This window comes from Anomalospiza imberbis, chromosome 7, assembly GCF_031753505.1.
Source record: "Anomalospiza imberbis isolate Cuckoo-Finch-1a 21T00152 chromosome 7, ASM3175350v1, whole genome shotgun sequence".
NCBI lineage: Eukaryota > Metazoa > Chordata > Aves > Passeriformes > Viduidae > Anomalospiza > Anomalospiza imberbis.
Genome location: NC_089687.1, coordinates 12,782,482 through 12,808,880, shown reverse-complemented (window position 1 = coordinate 12,808,880; position 26,399 = coordinate 12,782,482). Strand labels below are relative to the sequence as shown.

At 39.5% G+C, this 26,399-nt stretch overlaps 1 long non-coding RNA gene across 1 annotated transcript in view; it reads left to right on the top strand.

The window, feature by feature from the left end:
• The window catches only part of LOC137476964 (uncharacterized), a 28,620-nt gene extending 11,829 nt beyond the window's left edge, over positions 1-16,791 (top strand). Inside the window, exons 2-4 of the long non-coding RNA XR_011000753.1 lie at positions 8,213-8,262; positions 14,226-14,341; positions 16,576-16,791. This is a non-coding gene — a long non-coding RNA (uncharacterized lncRNA). The remainder of the gene's footprint in view (positions 1-8,212; positions 8,263-14,225; positions 14,342-16,575) is intronic.
• Positions 16,792-26,399: the final 9,608 nt, after the last annotated feature.

Here is a 26,399-nt window from a genome sequence, read left to right as displayed (position 1 = left end):
ACATATTCTGACAGCCCTGCTAGTTCTACCAACTCAGTGATGTCTGTTTGAAACTTTGGACACCAAGGTAAGCAGACCTGAACACCTACAGCTTCTTTAAAAAAATATCCAGAGTTTTTAGCTTAAACTGTGCAACAGATATGCACATGCAATAGTGTTTATTTATTAATGTAGCCCATACACATAAACGTGTACACATGCACATGTATGCTCACACACACAAATATGTATATTTAATTTCTTCAAAGAAAATGAATCTACAAATGCAAGGATGGTCCTTGCCCAGTGTACAGAGGAAAAGATACAGTTTATTGTGGGGAGGAAAAAAGTATTCTCATGACATTAAATAGAAAATTCAGTCAATTGATTTTAAGAGTTTGTACCATCTGCTATTTTCAAAACACAAAATGTACTGGAACAAACCAAAGTCTTGTTACTCGTTTGACAGTAGTGCCAGACACACAAAATACACATTTATATCTCAGTAGCTACCTTGGTGCCACAGTTGAGTTCAGACAACAGCCCAACTGGTATGTTTTCATGTACTGAATCAAAGAAATCCTACAGGTATGTAAGAAAAGCATAATTTTTATATCAATTAGCTAAACTGACTTTCTCAGCACTAAAGCTTTCAACAGTGAAACTGGCAACATAAAAATGCCAAGTCTCAGACACAGTTGGTAAAAGTAAGCACAGGTACCAGGTACTGCCTTTTCTTCTGGTAGATTATCATAGTTGCATAAAAAATTCTAGCACAACGGCTCAGGGCTGTTGTCTTAGATTCTACCTATTACACCTGTTTCCTTACTGTTGAGTACATTGTAAGTCCCTAAATTACATGTTTTTCCACCTCCATAAAACCAGAGCAACATAGTTAATCATGTCTCATATGGGAACAAATCCCATCTTGCCATCACACATATATTAAAGCCAAGGGTGAGAAAGAATGACAGTAATGGCAGAAGTATCATGGCAGGTAAAAAGCAGAAGGACTAGAAACCTACAACATGATCCAACTTCAGAGGGCTGTCTGACAGCTTTATCTGTCTGCTTTATCTACAAAGTAGATGACAGTTTCTGAAACAAGCAAGCTGGGTTAACTGTGTAGTCAAGGAAAATTTAGCCAACATAATTAATGGAATTTAGGGTTCATTTATCCATAGATAGACCACCTACTCTGTGCTTTGGCAGGCCATACCCATTTGGATTCACAATTCATAAGCATCTGCTCTGCTCCTACCTGAAAGACTTAAACTGTAATGAAGGTTAAATGTTTTACGCTTTCAGCAGTTATGACTTGAAACCCCTGATGCTAAAATGAGAAGGGGAGTGGGAGACCTCTCTACTCTTCAATCTTCTCTAAACTGAATTATATCTCTCATCATTTTCACACACTTGCCCAGCTTATATTGTGAGTACAAGACTTATTTAGTCATAGAGCTGCAAGGAATAGGTTAGATATTCTCCTGGATAAATGTTTCTAGATGAAAAATAATTTAAATCCATCTGACAAGAAGGGAAGAAAGATTATTTGTGGTTTTGCTGGCCAGGATGTAGCGATCTCTTCTGCTGCTGCTGTAGAGAAAGAAAAAGTAAAGATGGCTTGTCCTGTAAATTTTGTTTCATACTTGTACAAAATTCAAACTCTTCTTGCAAAAAATGTGCACTGAAGTAATGGAATGAGAGGTTTAATAAATACAGTGGTCTAACAGAAATCGTATAGCAATGTTTAATTAATATCTGTAACGCTTCAGAGTCAACACAATTCCTTTTCCTTCCCTTTGCTGTGAGAAGATAGGACTCTCTTACCATAACTTACTCCAGACTCCTGTATCAGTAAACAGCAGCAGAGAAATGTATCTGCTGAAAGAAAGCTCAGCATTATGCAAAGAGTGATAAACTTCTCAGAAGGTGTTTACAAATGCATTCAGTGAAACAGAATGTTAATGAATTGTGCCACATAATCTTGCAGTTAATGAGCTGTAAAAGCCTTTGCCAATTATACTGACTCAAAACTAACTCTTTTGGATTCCAGATCAATAATGGGACTTCTTCTGCACATTTTTATTTTTTTAAAGGAAAATTAGGATCTAAGGAAAACAAAAGGTATGTTTGTCATATTAAGCATCTCAGAAATGTCCCTCATTATTATAACTGAGCTGTTTCTATTCTTGTTATTTGTAATATGACTCCTCAGCTGCATTAAAAAAAACAAACCTTCTGAGATCAAATGGCACCAGTATTGTAAAATGCCAGTGGCAAAACCCAGAAAGACTAATGATTTCAGTAATAAGTAAGGGCTTTTTCCACGGATTATATTAAATTCAACTGCTGTGCATAACCTCTTAGAAAACAAAAATTATCCTTCTCTGCCTTTGCTATCCACCCTAAGTGCTCTGATGTTAGAAAGTGGACACCTTAAAATTCTCTGAAGACTCTTTCATCTTTTTCTGTCTTATTTTAAGCAAAGAGTCTGCAGACACTGCTTTTTTGTTCAGGTGAGGTCACTATTCCTGCCTAGGAACATGATATTTTAACATATCAGAACTGTCAGAGTTCCCAGGGACAATTTAATATTGTGCCCAAATAATTCCTGTGACTCTATTGAACTAGTAAAGCATTCCTTTAAAAAAACAAAGATTTGGCTTAATATTTTAATGTCTTCAAAATCTAAAGGAGATGAGACCAGCATTTATCAACTAAAAATATAGCAGATAGTTTTATTGCCTCTGATCTCCAATTTATTATGTGACTTTTCCCCAGTATGATTCTACTTTTTTCTTCTCTAAAGATTTTTTCTCCTACTCATGCTTCAGTGTGAAGGATCCATTAACAGAGGAACCACATAAAAAGTAATTCCAAGGAAAAGCCTTATAAAATGTGAAAAATTAAAGCTGTGCTCTGATCCCATTAAGAAAAGAAATTGCCTTGAGGCATCCACTAAATATGTGAAATCCATTTCTGCTGAAGGGCTTCAGAGTTTATTCCTCCCTTACAAATGCAATTTCACAGCCCAAGTTGAACGTTTAAACAAAGAGAAGCAGGATCTTTTCCCAGTTAGCGCCTCTTTTCCTTGATTGCTGCCAGGTCACCAAGTGCAAATTTACTTCAGAATCTGAGATTAAATAAATCTCAGCCAAGAGGCTTTAAGGGCATTTCTGCTTGTGAAGACTGTAAACCGGGAAATACTCTCAGGATGGAGGGTTTACTGTTGTTATTATCAGTATTTATTTTGCTCAGCTTTACTAGAAAGCTGGAGAAGGCTGAAGGGCTTCACATCTCCTTTCCTTAAGTGGTTAGTGTAAATTCTCTGGTGGCTCAGCTCCCTCTGACCTTCTGTTTCTGGTGCTGGAACCTCACATATTTCTCAGCTCCACAACCCCATACACAAGACTAAGGGAGCAGAAGAAAAGCAAAGAATGAGCTGCCACCAAGGAGGATGCCTTGTCCCTGCAGAGATTCCCCACCACCATATTCTTATTTCCCCCTGTCCCATGGAAAGGTGCATCTGCCATGAGTTTGTGGGGAGCTTATTCCAGTTCAGAGGGTCTGTGAGGAGGCAGCAGTCCTTCAGCCTTGCTGCTGGAGAGAAGCTCTGCTTAGGCTCCTTGACTGAAACATCCTCAGGAGAAGCTTTTTCTCCAAAACCTGAGGAGCCACATACTGAGGCTGCCCTCCTTGCTAGCACAAGCCACTGAACCAGGAGACTCAAAACAATATGGTAATGACCTTGTTGACTTCAGAACATTACTCCATAAAACTCAGTGGATCTTGGACCAGAAGAGCAGGAGAGAAAACACAGTTTCCCCCTCTTCCACACTTGAGATCCTGCTGTTGGTTAAGGAAATGTATTTTGCCCTCCCCCCAGCTGCAGTTTACTATCCAGCAGCTGAGCTCATTCCCCTTGCCCAAAGCAGTGTCATCAGCCCACCCACCCCTGCTTCCCTGGGACACCAGACCAGGCTGGCAGAGCTGTTCTCACAATTTTGCTCCATCCTAGAGAATGAAAGATACCTTCAGTACCTTCTCACTTTAGTGGTGAGAACTAACAAGCTGTCTGAAAGTGCTCCAAAAATCCTAAGTGGGAATTTGACTGTACAAAATACTCAGAGAGGAAGAAGTGGGTTTTCCCTGTGCACTTTTCTTGCTTAGTCATAATTTCAAGATAGCATCCGGAGAGGAGAAATAGCATTTCTGAAGGGTATTGGGGAAACTCTTCTAAAGTATGTAAAAAGCAAAATAACTGCAAGTCTGATGAAAATTCAGTAGGTTCCTAATCCAGCTAGGATATATGAAAGAGCCCCTTGCCCTCTGGCATATTTATTATTGGTTGCTATTTCTCCAGTGCAAATATATTGTAACATTTAAGCCCATTGGCACAAAGCCTGTCCTTCAGGAACTCTTTGCCAGCCTCTCTGAGTTCATGGTAATGTAAACTGAGAAATTGTTCCAGGGCCTGGCTCATGGGTGCTGCCTCTTCTCATCCTGCTTCCAGTGCAAAGCTCCAAAAAAAACCACTTCCTTTCACACTTTAAAGGAATTGGGGCAGGGGGAGGGGAAGCTTTTCTAGCTGTAATAGTGATGTTTTTGTAAAATGAATGGGTCAGTTCTGGAAATAAATAAGACTGAAACTGCTAATGCTGTTCCAACAAATCAAAGCACTGAGTGTCAACACATCATCAGAATTATCAGTTCTCCTTTTAACTCCTTTGCAATATGTTACTTGGCTAATATTGCCTTTTCTCACAGCTTCCGAGTTGTTAATTATAATGTAGTTATTTCTATAAAATTTTTCAATTTTCTTCTTGCTGAAACTACTGGACCTTGTCTGACAGTCCTCTAGTTTCCAAATTTCACATGTGTTTCTTTGGCCTCAATACTTTATAATGTACATGAAAATGAACAAATACCTACATGCCTGCTGAGCATTTGCTTTTTTATCAAGCTGTTTCTCAGTCCCTTCACTGTCCTATTTTACAGAAAATGCCAGTAATTTTTATGCATGTATTCTATTATAAGAAAAAAAATTTAGTACGTATTTATATCACCATTACTGACTGTTTGATCCATTTTTTTGCAAGATGAATAAATACACACATTTATGGTTTTGTATAAAATTGCTTCTATGTCGATAGTGGAGAAACATTTTAATTAAGCCAAAGTAAAATATATCTGAGAGAGAACCACGTTTTGACATCAGTTACAGATGAGCAATCCTATCAAAGGATATTGAATTCCACTGATGCTACAGAGCAAAGGTTCTTCCCCTGTAATTACACTTTAGAAATTATGTTTGTTGAAAAATCTAAACTGAGAGCAGGCACAACACCTGAAACTTTAGTTCAGCTTCAGTAGGAGACCTGAATGTTCTAGTGTTTAAGGTAGTAACCTAGCACTTGAGGCTTAGACTGGAGGACTTTCAGCCTAAAGTCTTCATTTCCTCATGGGTTTCTACTGTCTGATCTTCAATGAATCATTTAATACCAGTCTCTTTGAGGTTTTGCAGCATTTAACACCTGCTGTTTTCAGGGGAAGTTAAGATCTGAAAGACCTAAGACATTGACCCTCCATGCCTCAGTTGCCCTGCTGTGAAATAGAAGAGTTGCAAAGGTAAGAGCCTTGTCTGCTTTGGTATTACAGTCATGAAAGCTGATACACATTGCATTTAAATTGTGCTCTCATTTTACTGAAGTGCATTTAATACAAATCATTTAATACTTGGTAGAGCTCCCTAGGACTTTGATAATTTTTGAAATATTATTTCTTTAATGAGGCATTAACTAGAATAGCAAAATACCTTACTTTTTGACCAAATAGATTAATTTCTCTCTTTTGCTGTGAAGACTAGCATAGTTTAGGTATACTTTCACTTGTAGTCCTTTACCCGGAAAAAGTTCCTGAAAGTGTAGGGTAATAATGGTCATTCTTCTTCATGGTTTTAAAAATTCTTTTTCCAAAATCCTTCTCTCTTCACTGACTCACCACACTTTTATCTCTTATGCTAGTTTTATCCATAGAATTGTGTCCTTTTTTTTACATCTTTGCCTCCCCTTCTCCCACCACCCAACTCTCTTTGGGTGTTAGATATGGTAACAGATATAGAACTTAGGCTAGAATAGATGGTACAACTGCTGCAAACAAATGAAGCTGGCTAAGGCTTTTGCTGGTAGCCTGAAGAAAATCCCACATATGGAATTTTCAGTCATTTTTAAGACAGAATAGAATAAAAAAGCACTGAAGCAGTCTCTTTTGCATAATCAGATCAGCCTCCTCTCTTTCATAACTGCTCTTGCTGTGCTGTCATCCCCACCCTCACCCCCACTCCATGCCCTTCACCTCCTTGTTGATTTTCTCTCGCTTTCCACCACAAATCCTCTCCTTTATGTGAGCATCACTCTCTCATGGCCTTTCCCAGGCAGCATTATACACAGTGGACTCCTCCTGTCATCCCTTCCTACTCAGTAAAATCACACCACTCTCCTCTTGGCAGCCTTCACTGTCAGGTTTAGTTGCCTTGCCAATGAAGCAAGACATCTCCAAAGTGAATCCTTCCTGGCAGCACTCCCTTTAAGGATAATAATTAGGAGCCTGCACTTTAGAGGCAAAATCAGTGAAATGAAAGGAGCAAAGCTTTGGCCAGCTTGCTGTACAAGGGAATGCTGCTGTGCTTCCATCTCATGGAAAACAAGCTTGGAATAGCTCTTCATTTGCACAGCTCATGTTTTCACAGTAGCCAGGTTTAAATTCATAACAACAATTAACAATAACAATAACAAATTATTAATAACAATATAGTCATAGAAATAAACCAACTATGTCTATAGGTAGAATCAATAACATAAAGCCACTATTGTAACAATGGACTGGGTGGGTTTCCCTGGCCCACAACACTGACAGAAGGCAGAAACAATGCTGGGTTGTGACTACCCTCAGTTCAATATTCCTTCTTCACTCCCTCCCTGACCTCAGGACAGTTAGTGTTGAGCCCCGATGAGAAAGTCCCTTGGACACTCTTTAAATTTTATTTTTTTTTAAGAAAATCCCCCAAATATGTATTTCAGATGCCACCATAACAAACATTTCTCAGCACAGGGTCAGCAGTATTAGTGGCACCTGCAAGCAAATTTGTTTAGTTTCATTTGTAAGAGATAAGGAACTTCTTAAACTGGAAGTGAACTTGCTCACACAAAAAAACAGACTAACATGAGTAACATATTTATATTATTTGCAGAGTCATCTTTTGGAGGGAATTCGAGCACTTAAAAGGAAAAAAGGCTCACAATGGTAATCCTTCAGAACTGGTGCAGCACAAAACGAAGAACATTTTATCCCTCTGTGCTAAGAAAGCCACATATCCAAGGGGACCTATTTCAACTAAGCTTTAACTGGTGAAATCCTGGGAGAAACATTTGCAATTGCAGGAACTGTTTGCTGAGAAGATGGCTGATTTGCATAGGCATGTTGATTAAGCACTTTGTAAATGACATTAATTAGTTATTTTACTATTTAAATTACCTTTAATTATTCTTGCGTTCAACAACTTTGCACAGGGGGCATCATCCTGTTTGTTGTACCAGAATACATCCATCAGTTGAATAGATAAAGAAAGAAAAGCAGGACATTTCTCTTCCACTTTCATATTGTCTTTTCTAGCCTGATAGCTTAAGAACCCTTTTCTTCATTTTCTTTCAGAACTCCAAATGTTATTTGTCCCAGTATTACCAGGTTGATTATGATTATTACTCTTTATGAGGTAGGAATTGTTCCAGCCTCAGCGAGCTTTCTGATGCCTTTAAATATACCCCCTAAATTTCACAGTTTTACTGCTTTACAAATCGCTCTGCAGTTGTCAAATTTCAGTTGTGTGACACTGCACCCACAAATACCAAGGCACTACAGAAGATATCACTAAAACCGAGAAAAGGGAGAGATGGAATGAACACTTTTCTCCAGTTTAGAGGGGAAAAATAAAAGACAACACCCAATAATTTCACTGCAACACTCACCAAAAAATAATGCCAGGTCTCTGAAATGCCAAGGCTTAATAATCATACTGTGTCTATCACTATGAACCTGGATTCACTCAGTCTGTCTAAAGGTGACTGTGCTCCAGTAACAATAGATTTCCAAACACAAAAGTCAGTACGATTTTTATTGCACTGCAAATAGCAATATACATTTAATATACCAATACATATTTAAATGTATCCAGGAACTAGAAGGCAAAGAATGACTTTCAAATTATGTTGCTGCCATATTAAGGTCAGTGTAAGCTCTCTAAAATTAATTATTTTTTTATCATCATTATTCTTTATTTAAAACTCATCTTTGACACTGTGTCACTTTGAAACTCATGGTCATGCACACAACTTAATCAACCATATTTCTGTCCTTCTCTTGCTTGCCTGAGTCCAGCTTTAAAATTTCTCTGTCTTCTGGTTCTTCCCTCCTTAGGAGGCGATTATGACCTCCTCACCATCTTTCTGTAAATACCATGCTTCACTGTCTTCTTGCCCTGAACCATATTTTGGCATGATCATATCTTCTAAAACAAACTAAACTACCATTCTGTGTCACATTTGTCAGACAGATTAGAACAACCCAGATGTCATTCAGACTGTTTTTATGGTAGGTCTTTATCCAATGCTTCCATCTACATGTGACCTGAATGAAAGCATGTCTCATGGATGCTTTTTTCACTGGGATTTTAAAACTAATTGAAGCCACTTAATTGAAATGAATGAAGACAATGTGTTCATTCATCCATATTTTATCAGAAAAATTAACTACACATGGAATTAATTTATGGCACTTTGTTTACATTTAACTATAAATGAATATGAAAAATGAGTGGCATGTTGGAGAAACATGGAGATTAAAAAACCTGTATGGGAAAATATAATTGCCTGCCAAGAATCTATTTGTGCAATTTCAGCATCAGATAATAATCTGATTATTTTCAGAACACAGGAAGAGTTCTGAACACATTTCATTCTGTGTCGTTAACAAAATCATAAATATTTTTGTGTGTGTGAATGCATTCTTTAACATCTTCGAGATTTTCACAAAGTAAAGTGTCCTAATTTGGAAGTATTTTCTGATGACTGTGGTTGGATTCAATTTCACCACTCTCATGTGGTTGGAGGGTGAAGATGTTGGGAGTTTTTAACTTCATGGAATATGCCAAAGAACTGACTATAAAGTGGTAAGAAAGGCAATGGCTGTTCCTTCAGATTCCCATTTAACAGCTGCAGACAGGAGAAACAGAAAGAGGTTGAAAGCTTCAAGATCCAAGGAGAAGCTGGTGGAAAATGTAATTCTCCTCTGTCTGGACTCTAAATCCTATTCCATCGCCTCCTAATTCTTGCTATTTGGTTTAAGATTGAAAAGAACAGTTTTCATGCTGGAAATGCCTCCAGGCACCATCACGAACTGAAACAGTTCCCACTCTCACTCTGCCTTGCCCAGCATTTTGCTGCTGGTAACTACTGGAAGTATTTTGCCCATTGTTCCAAGGCAGCAGCTCCTGTTTCCTCATTTTCACTAATTCTGCTTTTTCTCAAGGTAGATTTCTATAAGATTCTGCTGAGTATCAGCTGGAATGAGTAACAGCGATGACTAAGGGACATGGGGGAAAGAAGAAGAAAGCAAGTGAGAAACCTGGCATGAATACAGCGCAATTAGGGTAAGGTTTAAGGTTAGGGTTAGGGTTAATTCCTTTATAAAATACAGAATCTCTTACAATTACAGAAGTCTGAATTTTGTGCTTTGTTGGCAAAATTGATTACAAAAATAAGTTGGAGTCCTGTTCTTTGTCACCATCCCTGAAAGTATTCACACTTTGAGGGTGTTGGGATGTGCTTGGCAGAGTCAGCTACCTGCCAGTGTTCTCAGCAGATTTTAACAGAGGATACTGAACACAGAACAGCAAGCTTGATTCTTTGACTATGAAAAAGAGATGAACAAATTAAATCTTCTGGAGAAGAATTTTGGTTTCTTTTGGTCAGGAAAAGAGTTTAAAGCTGAGCTGAGTATAATCAGCTTTGCAAAAACAAAGTCTATGGTACTTGAATGTATTTCCTAATAATTTATGGTGGATTATTCTAAGAGTTACACATCTCTATTGTGGCATTCTCAGAATATGAAGCCTAGAGACTGAAGCAAAGGGTTATAAATTCATTTTGAAAATCAGAAAATGGATGAAAATTTGGTGCTCTTCACAAATAGATTTAAGTTTGGAAAGCTAAAGGCGTCAAAAAGCCAAATAATGCAAAATCACTAAAATCCTAATCCCAAATACCATAAGGAAAATGTTTCATGGCACCTGGTGTATTTGGCAGTAGCCATAAGTGCTGGAAATCTCCATCTGCATTAAAAGAAGACACTTTTTTGTACCCCCAGATCTTCCTACCCCGACTCCAGTGAGGACTCAGCTGTTTGTTCATCACCCTGAAGCTCCCTGACAAAGAAGAGGGACTGACTTTCTGCCAGGGCTGTGATCACCAGTGCTGAACTGGGGGATGTCTTCCTTCCAGCTTTACTGCTAGATGGCTGCTGATTTGAAAACAGTTGATGTTTTGTCTCCTGCCTCAGTTTCTTTGATGAGAAGGTAGTAAGGTTAATTTCCTTAATTGCTAATTTCATGCTAATTTGCCCGTAATTTTTCAGGCAATAAGCACTGTTAGAGTTCAGTGCTATTATTTCTGCACTGAATTCATGAAGGCAGCTATGCTGTGCATCATCTTATCTACTGTTTCACCATCTATAGCAGGTAGAGAGCCAACCAACATAACTTTACTGTTCCCTTTATAAAGAACCCATTATTGACCCAGAGTATTGTTAGATGCTGTTAACATCTAACAAATCAGTTTGGGATATGTGAAAGATTACAGTCTCTTGCAATTAATTTCAAACATATTTGAAACTTTCATTGCTTGAACAGAATTTAACTTAACTTTTAGTTTGTTTTGTTTAACTTCTGAAAGATAAGCAGTATCTAATCTGAATTATGTGTTTAAGCATTGTGCAACAAAAAGCTAAGCATGTGTTTAAATGTTTTCCTGAAATGCAGCCTCCATTGTCTCCTCAAGATCTACATGTAAACTCATTCTTTCTACAACACTGAGATTTTTTTAATTTCATGTATCTAAAACTTCATTTTAAACTGTGTCCCTCTTAACAGGTAATATGAATACTTTTTCTCTTTCTTGCAAAGTGAGTTTGCTGCAGCATCTGCCATAAAGCAAATGACAAGCTTGAATATAAGCTGCAGAGTATCTAATTCCATTTAATATTAATAATTATTCAGAGGTGGTGTCTTGGACAATATGACCAAATAAAAGCTGCACTTAAAGAAATCCCAGTCATTCTAATTTCAAGACTTTGATGGAGTCTTTGCTCTTGAAGGCTCAAATAAATAAATAAATAAATAAACGAGTCCAATGAATTAATTTGAAATATTAATTAAAATGCAAATTAAATACAGATTGCATGGGCTTTAAAAACTGTTCTCTGAAGTTTCCATGAGTATAAAGCATGTGACAACCTACTGTTTTAAATGAGATCTACAAAAACATACATTGTGGAAAAACTGCTTGGCTTGAAAATAACCTTACCAACACCATGAACAGCAAATAATAAGAGAAAATCTTCAGCAGCCACAGCTCTCGTTACTGACAACGCTGTTTGTGAGGTTCTGCAGCATGGGGATGTGATGTGCCCTGGCCACCAGCGCTCCTGCCCATCTGTTGGTGGATGGCCAGCTCGGGCGGGACGCGGCGTGCCAGCTCCGGGAGCGCTGGTGTGCAGGACCGCTGCCAGCCAGGGAGGCGGGACAGCCACCCCTGGCACCACCGCCCGTCGTGTGCAACCAGCCCAGCCACGCTCAGGCGTCACACACTCCTTCCCACGTGGAGCAAATGAAAGCAGGAAATACCCAATTCTTCCCTCCATCACTGCAAAGGTGTTCCGTATGAGGGGCTGCCAGCCTTGCTCACAGCACATCCCAGCTCTAACAAGTGCCTTTTTCTGTGAAGTCTCTCCTTGATTGTGTGTTGCAGATGAATTGCTGTGAGTCAAAGACAAATGAAATAAGGGTACCATCTTAAGCAGAGAATTTCCCAGGCATCTGGAAATCCTCTCTCCCAACACTGTCTTAATGTAAAACAATGCTGTTGACAGATTATAATTTCTGTTTAATTGGTTTTCAAGTTCATCCCACTCCCAAAATGAAGCCTTGTGTCATTTGGGAAAGGGTTTGTTTTACTTCTGACCTATAGAGTTTTTATAGTTTGCCTGGCTATTACTTCTGTCCCTCTTCCAAGAATACAACCTGGTTAACCAGCACCAGGAGTGCGATGTGGGATGGCCCAGGCTCTGCTGAAATGGGCTATGGCCAAATCACACCACACAGCTCTTTATAAGGAAGATAAACGATGCTCAGGATACAATGTAAACAAGCAATCCAAGTCCTTCCCCACTGCCTTGGGAACACCAGACTTTCTGGAAGAAGTTTGTACAGCATGAACATTATGAAAGAGTCTGTAAGGAAAAGAAAGATTCTGCCTTAAGAGCTCCAGTGAAGCCATAGTAAATAATGCAGAGGGCCACATGCTGAATGACAAAGCTAAGAAGAAACATCAAACATCTGAATGTCCTCTGAGGCTCATCCATCCTGCTTGCCAAACAGGCAGGTGTTCAGAGAAATAAAAGAAGACTAGAAGAGCCTATCAAACTGCAAAAGCTCTAGGAGCTGAGTTCAGGCTACAAACCTGCCCTGCTCAGTTATTTCCTAGTCTGTAGATGAAGGACTTGGTTGTGAAAAAATATTAATGTGAGTTTGAGGTGTGGCAGATAATTTATGAAATTTATACTGCCCCACTAGGGAGAGCTTCTAGGAACACAAGCTTAACACAATTTAGTTTCCGTACCTGGAAGAGTTGATCTCCCAGCATTTTGTCAGCCACTGAAACCATTGGTGCCCTTGGCCATTTATCCATAACTGTAAGCTCTAGCAAGACTAATTAATGCTGCTTAAGATCTGCCTCAGTGGGAAACACCATCTAGATGTGATGCCCTTGTCTTCAATTTCTGAGCAGACTTGGTTAAAAGAGAGTCAGGTATCTTGGCACAGAAGCGCCCTTTGTTTTCAGAGCTCTCAGATTTTAAAGTATTTTTTCACTTAATTGAAAATAAAATTTCCCCAGAGTGCTGAAGTCTGTTCCTAATGCATGTGCACAGCTCTAATTAATGTTAATTATTTGCATTCACCAGGGGGAGAAGTGTATTACTTCAGGTGCCTACTTGGAATTGTTACTTTAGCCCTTCATGTGACTCCAAGTGAGGTACTGAAGTGGAAAGATACAGCTGCCTCAAGAACCAAGTGCCTGGTGCCTGAGGACAATCCAGATTGAGTGTAGGACAGGATGTGCTGCACCACAAATAGCACAGCCAGGCTTCCTGCACCACACTAAGTCTGACTCACAGAGCTTGCACACACAGCAGCTCAGAAATCACTGGAAGTTCATTTTCCCCTCCCCATTTGGGCAGGGGACCCTTTTCATGAGGCTTCCACGGTGCCCAGCCAAAAGGGCCATGAGCCTCGGTGCCACACTGCCTCAGCACAACCAGTAAACAAGCACTGCTCAGGCTGGGACCACAAAAGGGGTCAGAAACAAAGCCCAGATCTCTGGAGATCCAAGCTCAAGCTTTATCTACTCAGCTACACTTCATTCTGTGGCAGGGCTGAAGTCTCCAGGGGGTGTTTCTTACAGAGCACCACTAAAATAATGAAGAGAGCAGATTTGTTCCAGTTCAGGAATCTGGTTCATACACTTTCATTGTAAATAAACTGCAAAACCTGGACATCGTTCATGCTCTTCCCCACACATGCAAGTTCATCCAAACTCATCAACCTTGCCAGCATATTTCTAGATGGTTACCCTTTAACTAGGGCTTTATTGGATAACTGTAACCCAATTTGCTGCAGCTGCATGACCCTGGCTCCTGTTTTGGAAGACAGCAAGCTGGAGGGAGAAGTGCCAACTGGGAGCCCACCTGCCAGGCAGCCAGTGCAGCTAGAAAGGACCAGTCTGAGTGTGCACAATCTGGCAGGTGGCAAAGATGTGCTATTTATTTTTCCTAATGACAAAATTAGCACATTGATAATAACCAAACAGAGCTGTGTGCAATGGGAGATTATTTAATTAACAAACGTCCTTTTCCAGGTATGAGCAGGACACAGGCACTGTGCTCACCTATGCAAGCTGTCCCTCGTGTCCCTGGAAAGCTCATGTGCAAACTGCCTTCAGCTTCCTTTGTCTGGGCTTGCTCTGGAGTGGAGGTGGATCCTACTTGCCCTTTTTATTCACGTATTCTCTTTCTGCAGTGTTATATTTTTGCTCACAACCAAGAACATGGATCACATCTAATAGGATAGGTTGCTTTGAAAAGCCCGATGGAAAAGGTTTTGTTCCAATGTGTCCACAAAGTAGTGCTGGGAATGCTGCCTCCTGCTGCTTTATACAAAAGTCAGTTCAAAGAGTAGCTGATATTTTCAATTTACCCCTGCTCAAGGGACATCATCACACTGAACTTTCTTACAATAGACTCATAAATTCCTAACTCCAACAGCTTTCCATTTCAAAAAAACTAGGAGAAGAACATTCAAGATATAGAACTCGGGTTTACTTTTACTTATTAGTGATTTGCTCTAGAGAAATCCTAACCTGAAACTTGCCAGCTTGCTGACAGCTTCTCCAACAGTCAAGATTATTCAAAAGTTAAGTTTTTACTCGTTATTTTATGGAGATAAAGTCCAGGTGTGGATTAAAAACTCGTATATTTCTTCAAACATTATGGCTGGCTGAATATAAAGGTTTAGATTTCCTTTGCTTCAACTTTGAATTTTACTCATTCTGTTTTGTTCTGGTTTTTTATTATTTTTATCAGCACTAAAATCTATTCTAGCCAAGTCCAGATAGCAATAACCAGCTGTCAAGAGTTTGCAGGGTAGTCAGTATAATGAAACCAGTGACAAGGTAGCATTTTAATGGGGCAGTTAATTTAGTGAGGGCAGTTATGTAACTAGACTGGAATTTCTCTAGCTAGCTTGGCTAATCTGGGGTTGGTGAAAGACTGAAGCAGATTTAAGAGAAGATATTAAATGGATATAGCCATGTATCAGCTCAGGAAGGGAATGTTCCTCTCAGGGGCTCTAGGGGTGTTTAAAGAGCCGTGTGGGATTGTAGGAAGCCTAGCATGGCACTCGTGCTTGAGATGGGAGCATCTGATCAGATCAATAGAGTCAAAAATCTGTGAATCGGTGGTGCAGAGTCTCTGAGCACCTTCATGGGGCTGGGACAGAGACTGTCAAGGAGATGAGATGAGTCAGGAGAAGTGTGACAGGAAGGCAGAGGAGGATGTGAATAGATTAACATCCCAGCCTGGAACTGCATATTCATCATTGTACCTATTCATTAAATGGATCAAAGAGCTGCAGGTAAAAGGCCAGAAAAGAAAGGATTGAAGTTATCCAGGTGCATGTGACAAGACTGCACTGGAAAACTGCAGAGTAGGATTTTGAGAAGTGTGGATAGGAGCTAAAAAGGTAGGATCAAAGCTGAAAACTATTGTCATGTAGAGCCAAAGAATTGGAAGAGAGAGTTTGTGATAATAAAAAAGAGAAGAGTGCTGAAGTGTAAAAATAAATTGAATTTGGGCAGGAGGAGACAAGACACAGGACAGACGTGGAATTAAATTGATTGCAGGAGTCAGGAGCAGGTTGTGTGGCTGAAGAAAATGATGTAGTCAGTAATACTGAACACAAGGCATATATGAAAATAAACACTTCTAAAAATTTTAATGTAATCAGTGATGTTGGCATAGTAAGTACCAAAGCACTTACCAAAGTGCTGCATTTGGAGGTGGAGAAAATGTTGCTGAGGCTGGAGAGAGTTTTCTGTCTCTCTGTCATGCTTTTTCTTTCATATGTGTTTTCCTAAACCCCATGCAATGGGTAATAAGTCCATTATCAACAATCAAGCTTGGGCAAAGGAATCGGGAAAAAGAAGGAAAGAAGAGAGATCTAGAACTGTGTATTTAGCCAATTTTTTGTTACATTTATTGCAGAAGAAACTCTGTAAGAAAAGTTTGGAATTAACACATGCACATATACACGTATATAACTTTCAAATCAAAGCACTGAAAATAGTAAATGCTCCCAGAGATGGATATCATGGGTTTTGTTTAAGGCATAATCTCTATTTCTTTTGAGTTTATGGAGCAAGAAGATCTGCTGAAATTGAGTGAAAGCTGCACACAAAGTCTTTAATCAATCTCCAAAGCTGTTTATTGCAAGTATAGTATAAAGCAATAGAGATTAATGTCGGTTTCTATAAATCACAGCAAAAAGCATCTTCTCTTTCACTGCCAGAGGTGTAAATATCTTCCCTTTTTTCTCAGCTTTAACTGTAGCATGCTGGCTGCAGAAGTTCTTTGGGGGAAAAGAACATAAGCACAGTGTCATGTGCTTCTAAAACAAGTAAATTTTAAAACAACTTGTATGTTTATTTACAGAACTGGAAACTGCTGGAAGTTTTAGGCACCTAATTCCTACTGAGCAGCTTTGAAAATGTCTACCCATCTACAGAAGAGTACTGCCAATTAACTGCAGCTACCACTGGGACAGGAACCAGACACACAACTAACAGCAAATTGTCTTTCCAGGGCACATCCCACAGATTCCAGGCACTGAATCAAACAGATATATCACCTTTTCCTTTGTGAAAGTAGTGGCTGGGCATTTCTTATGACTACCTTCTATTTTTTAAAGTTCTTTTTTATTCTTTTTGTTTGTGTTTTTGTTTGTTTGTTTGGGTTTCTGGGTGAAATGGGAAAAAATAAAGTGAGTGACAAAAGAAATTATAAAAATTCCGGGGGGATATTCAAAAAATATCTCTATCCATGTGGCTTCAAGCCTATTTCATGTTCAATTATGGTCTTGTACCGTAAGAAATGGATTTAGAGCAGGGAGAACAGAAAGACCTGGGACAGTTCATGTTGCAAAAATAAAATGCAAAGTGGAAAGTTATTGCCATATAAGAGAGTCAACAGAACAGCTGTGCTTTCCTACCACTCTTCCATCATCAGCTGTGGCTTGGACACTTCTACCAATACCTCACAAGAAAACTTCAATAGCTGCCCTTTTATTCCTGTCCTGACCTGTATGAGCTGCAATGTAGCTCCACAAACCCTCTGCCCAGTGAGAGATCCTGCCTTTTAATGAGGTGGCCAAACCTCCTTGCAGTTATCGTGACTGCAGAGCAGTGGGCAAAGAGTTGGATCTTAAGGAAGATGAAAGTAGAAGATAAGTTCATTCATCTAAAAATTAGGGACCATTGTCAGTCAAAATCCTGCATTGTAGCAGACACAAGGGAGCCTTCAGAGAAGTGCTGTCTCCCTGAGGTCTCTCAATCCCAGCTGGAGCTTTGCAGGCGGCCATGGTAGATTGAACCAACACACAAAATGCTGAACCCTTGGCAAAATGCATTATTGTGGCAAGCACATTTCTCTCTCTTTCAGGATTTTTCATAAAGGTGCACAGAAAGAAATGAAAGAGAAAACAATTTCTATTTCTACTCCTTGTTTTTCTCTTGTGGAATGTGTTTAGAGAATTGTTTATCTGGAGTGGTCGCTTGGTTGGATCACGGTGGATTGTTTGGGCCTGATGGCCAATTGGATCCACCTGTGTCTGGACTTTAGAGAACAGGGTCACGAGTTGTTAGTGAGTTAGATATGATAGAGAAAGTAGCATGTAGTTTTTAGTATCCTCTTTTATATAGTATATTAATGTATTATATCATAATTATAATAAAGAAATCATTCAGCCTTCTGAACTGGAGTTAGACATCATCATTCTTCCATTGGGTTCACCAGCATCTACCACACATTATCACACCAAAACCTGACTCAAAAGATTATTTTTTAAAAATACAAACTACTCTTTTGCTGAAAATAAAGTTGTGCATAGGCTGAGTGAAAAAAATTTTTTTGTATTTTCATCTCACTTTCTGAGCTCAAAGGCAGAATAGTGACATAAGATTCAGTCATGGCATTTGGAGAAGGTTCCTACAAATCCCCCACTGATATTTCTGAATCATTTTTTCTGTTATCATTCTTGTTAAAGAGATATGCTTGAATTGAATTTTCCTTTGGGATACAGCACCATATGTTGAAAATGTTACATGGATTAAAATCCAGTTAAGGAACAACTTAAAGCTATGGTATAATGTTTTACTGAGTCCCATAACAAACTGCAAAGTAATGTTAAAGTTACTAAATATCCAAACTGAACTCAGATTTTTGCTTCTGACTTTTGATAAAAACTTTCAAAGAAAGAATATTTTTATTCCAGAAGCATTTAATAATGCCAAGATACTTGCTCTGTTTTAGTTAATTAAACTTAAGGAACATGGAAGTGGATAAAAGTTCATTAAATAGGTGCAGGCTGATGGTGAATTAGAATACTAATTGAGATTTTATGTGCAACAAAAGAGATACAAATGGAAATGCACTGTTATTCTAGTGAATGCCTCACATAAAAGGCCCCAATGGAGCAGAGAATGCATGAAGAAAATTGGATTGTAAAATCTCTGAGATAAAGATCAGTTCTATGAAACACGATGCCCCATTGCTTGCTTTTCTATTTTGAGAAGATTCTTTTAATAATGCCAACAAATGATGCAGTGACTGTAGGTACATTTGAAAGGTTCACAGTCAGACTCAGAAATGAGGCAGTTAGATTCAGGGCTTAAAGTACAGAAGGGGATATGATGGGACCTTCATTTATTTAATGGAATGTTTGAGTATCCCTGGCTTAAAGAGCATGAAAACCTTCGATTAGAAAAGTCACATATTCTGACATTGTTCTTTAAACTCTTGAAGCATGGTGGCTATTTGGCTTGGAAAACCTTTCCCCAGCTGATTTTCTAGCACAACCCTGAAACGCAGGTGAACTGCTCAAGCTTAGAGGAGAAGAAATGGGGGTGGGTTGAAATGAATATTCAAAAAGTTGTTTCTGAAGCCTGGAGAACACAGCTGAACCATGTGAGAACCATGTGTTTCTCCCTGGGTTTCCCCCTCTGGTAACCAGACCTGGCCATGTGTTGGAGGAGATGCCTTCCATCTCCAAGCCAGCATCTGAGATTCTCCTTGGGACAGCATCTGACTTTTCACTATTAGTGGCAGTGGTACTAATAGACTTTCTTGAAACACCAAAAACAAACTGTGGATATAACATTTCCTATACCTTTTGGAACACAGCTTATCTTATACCCAGCCAGTAAAGAAAATCATGGAATGGCAATAGGAAGTGCTAAGAATCTACACAGAGAAGGGTTGGATTTCAGGGACTTTTTCTCAGCCTAAAATAAATATTCATTGTAGGGCAAATAATCACTTTAAAATGTACTTAATTTTAATTATGTGTTGAGCCAGAGCTGCTCATATATTAACTTCCATATAGAATACTCCAAATATTGTTATGTGGTCACATCAGATGCAATTTGAGCTGCTCCCAGAGTTCACAACAAGATATTGAATATGGACTTATGTCCTCTGTGTCCAGACAGCACAGTCTCTATGCATGTAAATTACCATTAAAAAGCCCATTGATCTATTTGAGTTTTTCAGCTGTTTTGTATGATAATTCTGACTGTACAGAGACATCTCCAGACAGCCTAATTCCATCTACATCCCTGTGTCTTCAGTGGTGTCTAGCCAGAGGGAATCATTAGGCACAGGGAGTCTAGCAGGATTTCAGATGTTAGAGAAATGTTTATAAAAGTAAGGAATGCACTGTCATGGAGTGGATTCCCCAGAGAAGAGCAGGGAGTGCTCATTATTGAAGGTGTAAGAGGCAGCTGGTAGGAACACTATCAGTATACAGCCTGACATTGGGAGAAGGAGGAACTACGTGGTCTTTGGTCTGCCTTCCAGCCACGTGTGATGATTGTTGTACAGTCATGGTGGTTTCTGTCAAAATAGCTTCAGGATACCTCACAATATAGAAAAAATTCTATTCAGATGTAAACATGAATCCCATCAAGTCCAGCTTAAAGTACATGTAGATTTGGCATTCCTATTATAAAAATACAAGAGACCTAAAAATAGTATGCCTGATTATTTAGGAGGCTTTACAGATTATTCTTGGACTTTCATGTCATATAGGAAGAGCCAATAAAAATTCAACTGGTGTTGAGCCAAGCATTCAAAAATAAAAACCATTCATTTTGTGGACCATGTTTCAATCATGCACCAACACAACAGGAATACAGGGAGATTACCATGATCTTAGATAAGGCAAGACACATGAGATCCCCCCTGCTACATGAGAACAGAAAACCTGATCCAGGGTGTGCAGTGAACCAGGAGTTTCTCACTGAAACCAAGATTGCTCCCAGTCTTCAGCCTGTGCTAGTCACAGATGATAGGCTCAAGAGCAATACAAACAAACTGCAGACATTTTCAGGTCTCAGTAATTTGTTTATCTACAAATAATATACTCATGTGTTTTGCTTTTGCCTTGTCCTCTCAAATAATTCCAGTTTAACACAGTGCCTTGATCTTTCCATCTCCTCTAGGTAGTGACACCTACTTGAGTGAAATTCATTTACCTGTAGTGAGGATCTGCACAGAGAAGAAAAGGGAGAGGGAAATTAAGTATGAGAACACCCTGGCACTGTTAATTTCCACTACTTAGTAAAAACCAGATATTACAGACACAGCTTCAATTGAGCTGTGAAGGTTATTTGATTTCTTCATGTTCTGCTGATGATTTACCATCTGTTGTGCTGAGGACAATGTTAAAGGGAGCTAAAATGCCCCCTGGTAGGACATATGTTTCTCCATTATTGCTCTTTCCCTCCATATCCTCTTCCTCACACGATCTCTAAGTTAACGTTCTTCCATCTACTTTGATAATCATGATGTCTTTTTAGTCATATTTATTTTCACCTCATTGACATTCATATAACCTCTGGCTGTGATCGTATCAGCTCCCTGGGGAAAGTATTCCTGTAACTGCCTATGGAGGAGATCTCCCCTCTCTTCTCTGAAGAAGCCAGTCACCCTTAGAAATAGAACACAGGATTAGGTGGACCACTGCTTTGATGCAGCAGGCAAATCCCTCTTGAAGCAATTGAAGCAGGCTTTGGGCAGTGATTAAATGAGGCGCTGCTAGAGGAAACACAAAGTGTTGCAGGAAGCCTTATTTGATACAGAATAGCTTTCCTTCCCAACCAGCAATGCTCAAGCAAATTCACATTATTTTCCTGCTTCAAAAGCTATGCAGCTACAAGAAGAACAGAAAGACTCTCATATCCTTGCCAACACAGACATGCTACTTCACTGTATTGCTGTGTCCAAGATAAGGCTTTCAGTATATTTGAGGTTTAATGCTCCAAATGTGGTGTGCTGCTGCAAAGCATGATGCTCTCTTTGCCATTATCCTCCTTTTTCCGTGGTTATTTGCTATTTTCTCCAGCTGTTTTTAAATGAAAAGTTTTCATTATCACCCCAAAAGGTGATTATCTGAGGACTGAGCAAGACTCACACATGGCTCTGGAGTAGAAACTGTCTCTGAATTTCCAATCCTCTCACGTAGCACCGATTGCAGAGTCAATACTCCTCTGCATTAGCAGAGAGGTCTGTACAGCTCCATCCTGCCCCTTGCCTGCTGTTACTGCTTCCCCAGGCACTCAGGCTTAGCTCAGCTTCATGCAGATCTCTCTGCTCAGCTAGTCTGAAGGACTTTAGGTGAGATCCCTCTAAGCATGGCTTTTCTAATAAGGCAAGGCCACGCAAAAACAGCAGCGCCCAAGAAAATGACAGAATAAACTATTAAGAGCTACAGATATCAGTTCAAGAGTTTTGACTTATACATAAATTCTTTTAATGGTTTCTGCTGAGGCAGGATCAAGCACTTAAAGTGCATAAATGGATACACACTATAACAATCCTTTATTTTTGTTGAGGTAGAAATAAGGCAAAAGGAAGGGAAAAAAGCCAGGGTTTCAGCAGTCATTTTCAACTGTAGAGGATGAGAGGGTTGATATGAGTAATTAACTCACATTTCACCCAGATTAGTAAAACAATGGATTGTTTCTCTTCATTTACACATTCTCTGCCCTGAGTTTCTGGGGAATCTTTGTAAATATCCTTCTGTAGTTCCATCCTGAGACAGGTTCTGCACAGGGAGCTGTCCAGAACACAGTTTCTAGGAAGTGTGTGCGAGTCCTGAACTGCTGCAGACAGCAGCGCAGCAAAACTCAGTTTGAAAAGGCTCAAGAGGTTTGCAGTTAATTACTGGGTTTCAGGATTTTCAGAGGAATACAGCTGCCGAAGTGATCTACGCCAATCTCCCCCCTCACACTTTTGCCCTTCTTTTGGCCATGTGGTGACACTGTCTCTGTTGAGGATTTTGGAAAGAAGTCAAGTACCTAATGAATGCACCAGGCTGCTCCTTTAGAGGACTTTGCATCTGATATGGGAGTTATAGTTATTAACTTCTCTGGCAGCCCATCATTTAATTTACCTGTTACTGACCCCTTTTGTGCATCCAGAGGATAATCCAGTCCGCAAGAGCCCTGCTGTAGCTGGTTTGCAGGAGATCATTGTCCTATTCCCAATTTATCTAATGTAATCACTTCACTGCCTTGCTATAAGAGCTTTATCCCATCAAGAAGATTTGGAATAATGCAGAGACATTAGAGATTAGAATTTATTGATCCTGAAGTTCATAAATTTAATGAAAATCATGATTCTCCAAAGGAACTTAATCTTCATTTGTTCTTTCAGTGGAGGTGTCAAGATTTAACTTATGATTCATTAACCCATTGCCCACTGCTACTTTTTCCATATTCAGCTTTTCAGGAAAAGGAAAGATACCTTGTGTGCACTTACATCCAGTGCTTTCTCTCAGCTGCTTTTGTTTGAGACATCAACAGATAGTCTCTGCTTTTTAAGTGAGAATAGAATGTGATTTCTCTTTCTGACTTCAGTGGAATCTGGCCCAGGACCTTTCATGAGAGCATCCACGCCACTCAACATAGACACACTTCCATTCAAAATGGTATTAAAGGAAAATACACATCTGAAGATTACTTGTTCAGTGTTACTCATAGGTAATAGCTTTTACATATATGTGTAGGCAAACCCGAGACACCAAGAAATAATTTCTCCATCTCTACACTATTGCTGTCTATTGTTTTATTTTTACTGCAGAGCACCCTAAAGGCTTCTTGTCCTATAACTGGGGAAGTCTGACTTACAATCTCAAACCAAGAGAGTCAGACTATTGACTGGACTCAGACCTGTCATAACATCACTCTCTGCAGTGGCTTCCCTGTTGATATATCAGATTTCTTTTTAAAACATTTTAAAATTTCATTACAGAATAATTTATGTTGGAAGAGACCTTTAAGATCATCAAGTCCAACTGTTAACCCAGTACTGACCAGTCCACCACTGAGCCAGGTCCCTAAGTGCTCCATCTACACTTTTCAAAAATACCTCCAGGAATGGTGATTGAATCACTTTTTTAGATCACCTGTTCCAATGCTTGACAACCCTTTACATGGAGTTTTTTTTTCCTCATATCCAATCTGAACTCCCCTGGCACAACTTGGGTCTATTTCCTTGAGTCAGTCCTATTGCTTATTATCTGAGAAAAGAGACTGGCTCCCACTTGGCTACAACCTCCTTTCAGGTAGCTGTAGAGAGCTCTCCTGAGCCTCCTTTTCTCCAGACTAAATACCCCCCACTCCCTCAGCTGCTCCTCATATGACTTTTCCAGACCCTTCCCCAGCTCCATTGCCCTTCTTTAGACTTGCTCCAGCACCTCAAGGGCTTTCTTGGAGGGAAAGGCCCAAAACCTGATAAAAGTTCTGTCTAAAAGCAAGGAATTGGTTCGTTGTTACTTTCTGCTACAGCTTGTGTAGAAAGAGAATTTGACTGAGTTTACTGACAGAAGTTCAGCACCTCTAGCTGCTGTACTTACCCCTAACCCTGGTATGAAACCTTTCAGATGAAAGAGGGTTTTCAGCTCAGATACTGCACAGTGAAGCTATAGAGAACTTACAGGAAATAGTGATACCCATGTTCAAGTCTTCTGTACTCCTAATAATGATCCCAAAATAACTCTGTGTATTTCTGTTCCACCACACACTTAATTAGAAGACAGCATTTCACAAACCTTTCCTGTTTTAGATGCCTGTTATTTTTTCCACTTAATAAAACTTTGTGATGAAGTCCGTAGTCCTTTTGACACATTGAGGAAAATCCACAATCAAGGGGAGAAAATTAAAAAAAAAAAAGAAAACCAAAACACAAACTATACAAGAAATGTGGAGAAGAATTGTAAAATCTCTGGCATTCCTTCCAGCAGAGCTATATTTGACACTGGGATTTTTAGAAGAAAAAGACTATCCACAATGTGGCTATGTGACAGCTGTTCACATCTGCTCTGGAGCTCACAGAAGTCAGTGGAATCCTACTCACTGATTTCTAGAAACTTTAGTGCCCACCTTTGATCTCCACTTACCCCTTCTCAGCTCACCAGGCTTTTTCCCAGCATTGATGTAAATAATGCAATTCAAAGCTTGTCTTTTGACCTTCTTTTGTCCTGCATTTATTTTGCTGCCTAAGAATACTCCTTCATCTAATGTCATGAAAAGCAGCCACATTTAGATTCTGCTATCAGGACAATGTACAGTTCTGGTGACTGTAGTTTTCCTCATGAGCAGAGCTGAAATATCATGGAATAAGGGCAGCCTGTCTGCTCCCTAGGCGAACTCACCAAGGGAAGCCACAACCAAGCAAGAAGAGATGCAACAAATCGCTTCTTTCATTATCTTATTACTATTCTCAATTAAGCAACCTCTCACAGGACTGGTCTTTCAAATTAAAATCAGAAGCAGAAAATAAGAACACATAAAAATGAAAGTGGCTGAAAATCTTAGGAGAAAAAAAAAAGTATCTTGAGTTACCAGTCAATAGAGAAACTCCTTTATGTGTAGATTTTGACAGAATTAGCAAAGGTAAATGCCCCTGGGAGGGCCACTCACTGTACTGGGTCACTTAAGACTAACAAGAGTACTTTTAGAGTATAGGTTTTACTTCAGAAATTGACCCCAAAAATTCTCCTGTAGAGGTAGGGCACATAGTTGACTACACTTTTTCTCACTTTCTACCTTTTTCTCTCTCTCCCTACATACCCATATGGCCAAGAGCCCTTAGTAATTTTTCTCTAAAATTCTGCCTATAGCAAAGTAACATGCAGGCACAAAGCCCCAGGCTCTTTACTCTTAAGTGTTTCAGCTTCAGTATTCTTTTCCTAAATAGCTATATCCTAGAAGCAAAGAGTGAAAACAGCCATTTCAGCCACTTCATATGCAGGCTGACCACCCACTTCTGCCTGTACCTTTTTTACAAAATGTAATCTCTGCTCAGTAAGTGGTTAAACTGCACTGTACAACCCATGTGCCCTCAGTACCTCAATACCAGGTTCATTAACAATAGTGACCATGCACTTGTTTTCCAGACTCATGCAGGGACACAAGCAGAAATAGCTGGAAAGGCCAACTTTCCAGAGAGCCCAACAGCAGGAGACAGAGGTGGCCAAGGCATTTCTTGATCCTTTTGGCATTGGGAGTGTCCAAAGAGCATCCCAAAATCTGGGCACTTAGAGCATATTTAATGTTGCTGCCAGTGCTGGGGAAGAGATATTATATTTAAGGGTGATATAGCCATGAATAAACGCCCAACAAAAAACTGACCCATGACCATAATCTTGAGAAGAACTATGCAGAAGTGTCAGAGGTGTCCTGGTTAATGTTGCACCATGCTGTGTAAGTGGATATGTGTTAATAGATAAAGTCACAGCAGGAGTGCTCAAGAACTCATAGCATTTCAGGGTCTTGACTTGCTTTTTCAGAGAAGCAGTATTTGTTTCTCGTCATAAGGGGCTTCTTGTGGCAGCTTGATGCACCAATTTTTAGTATATTTTGGGAATTACTGGTTTTACTATAATGCCTCTTTTACAGGACTCTGTCAGTGGAAAGCCACTTATAATGTTGTGGACTTGCTGGGTAGGGAGTAGAAAATTGTCTTGCTGCAAAGAGAGGTTGGTCTTTGCCTACAGTCTGGAGGAAGGCTTGCAGAGCAATGTGCTGCTTTATGTGTTTTGTTAACAATGAGTTAGACTGAGAGCATCAAATGCATCCAGCATCTGAACAACAGCTGCACTAATTTCTGTGACATGGCTTTGTGCAAAAAATGTAGATCCAAGGAACAAGAAGAAAAGGACTTTTTGATTGCAGAACCTGAGCAAGGCTCAAGTAACA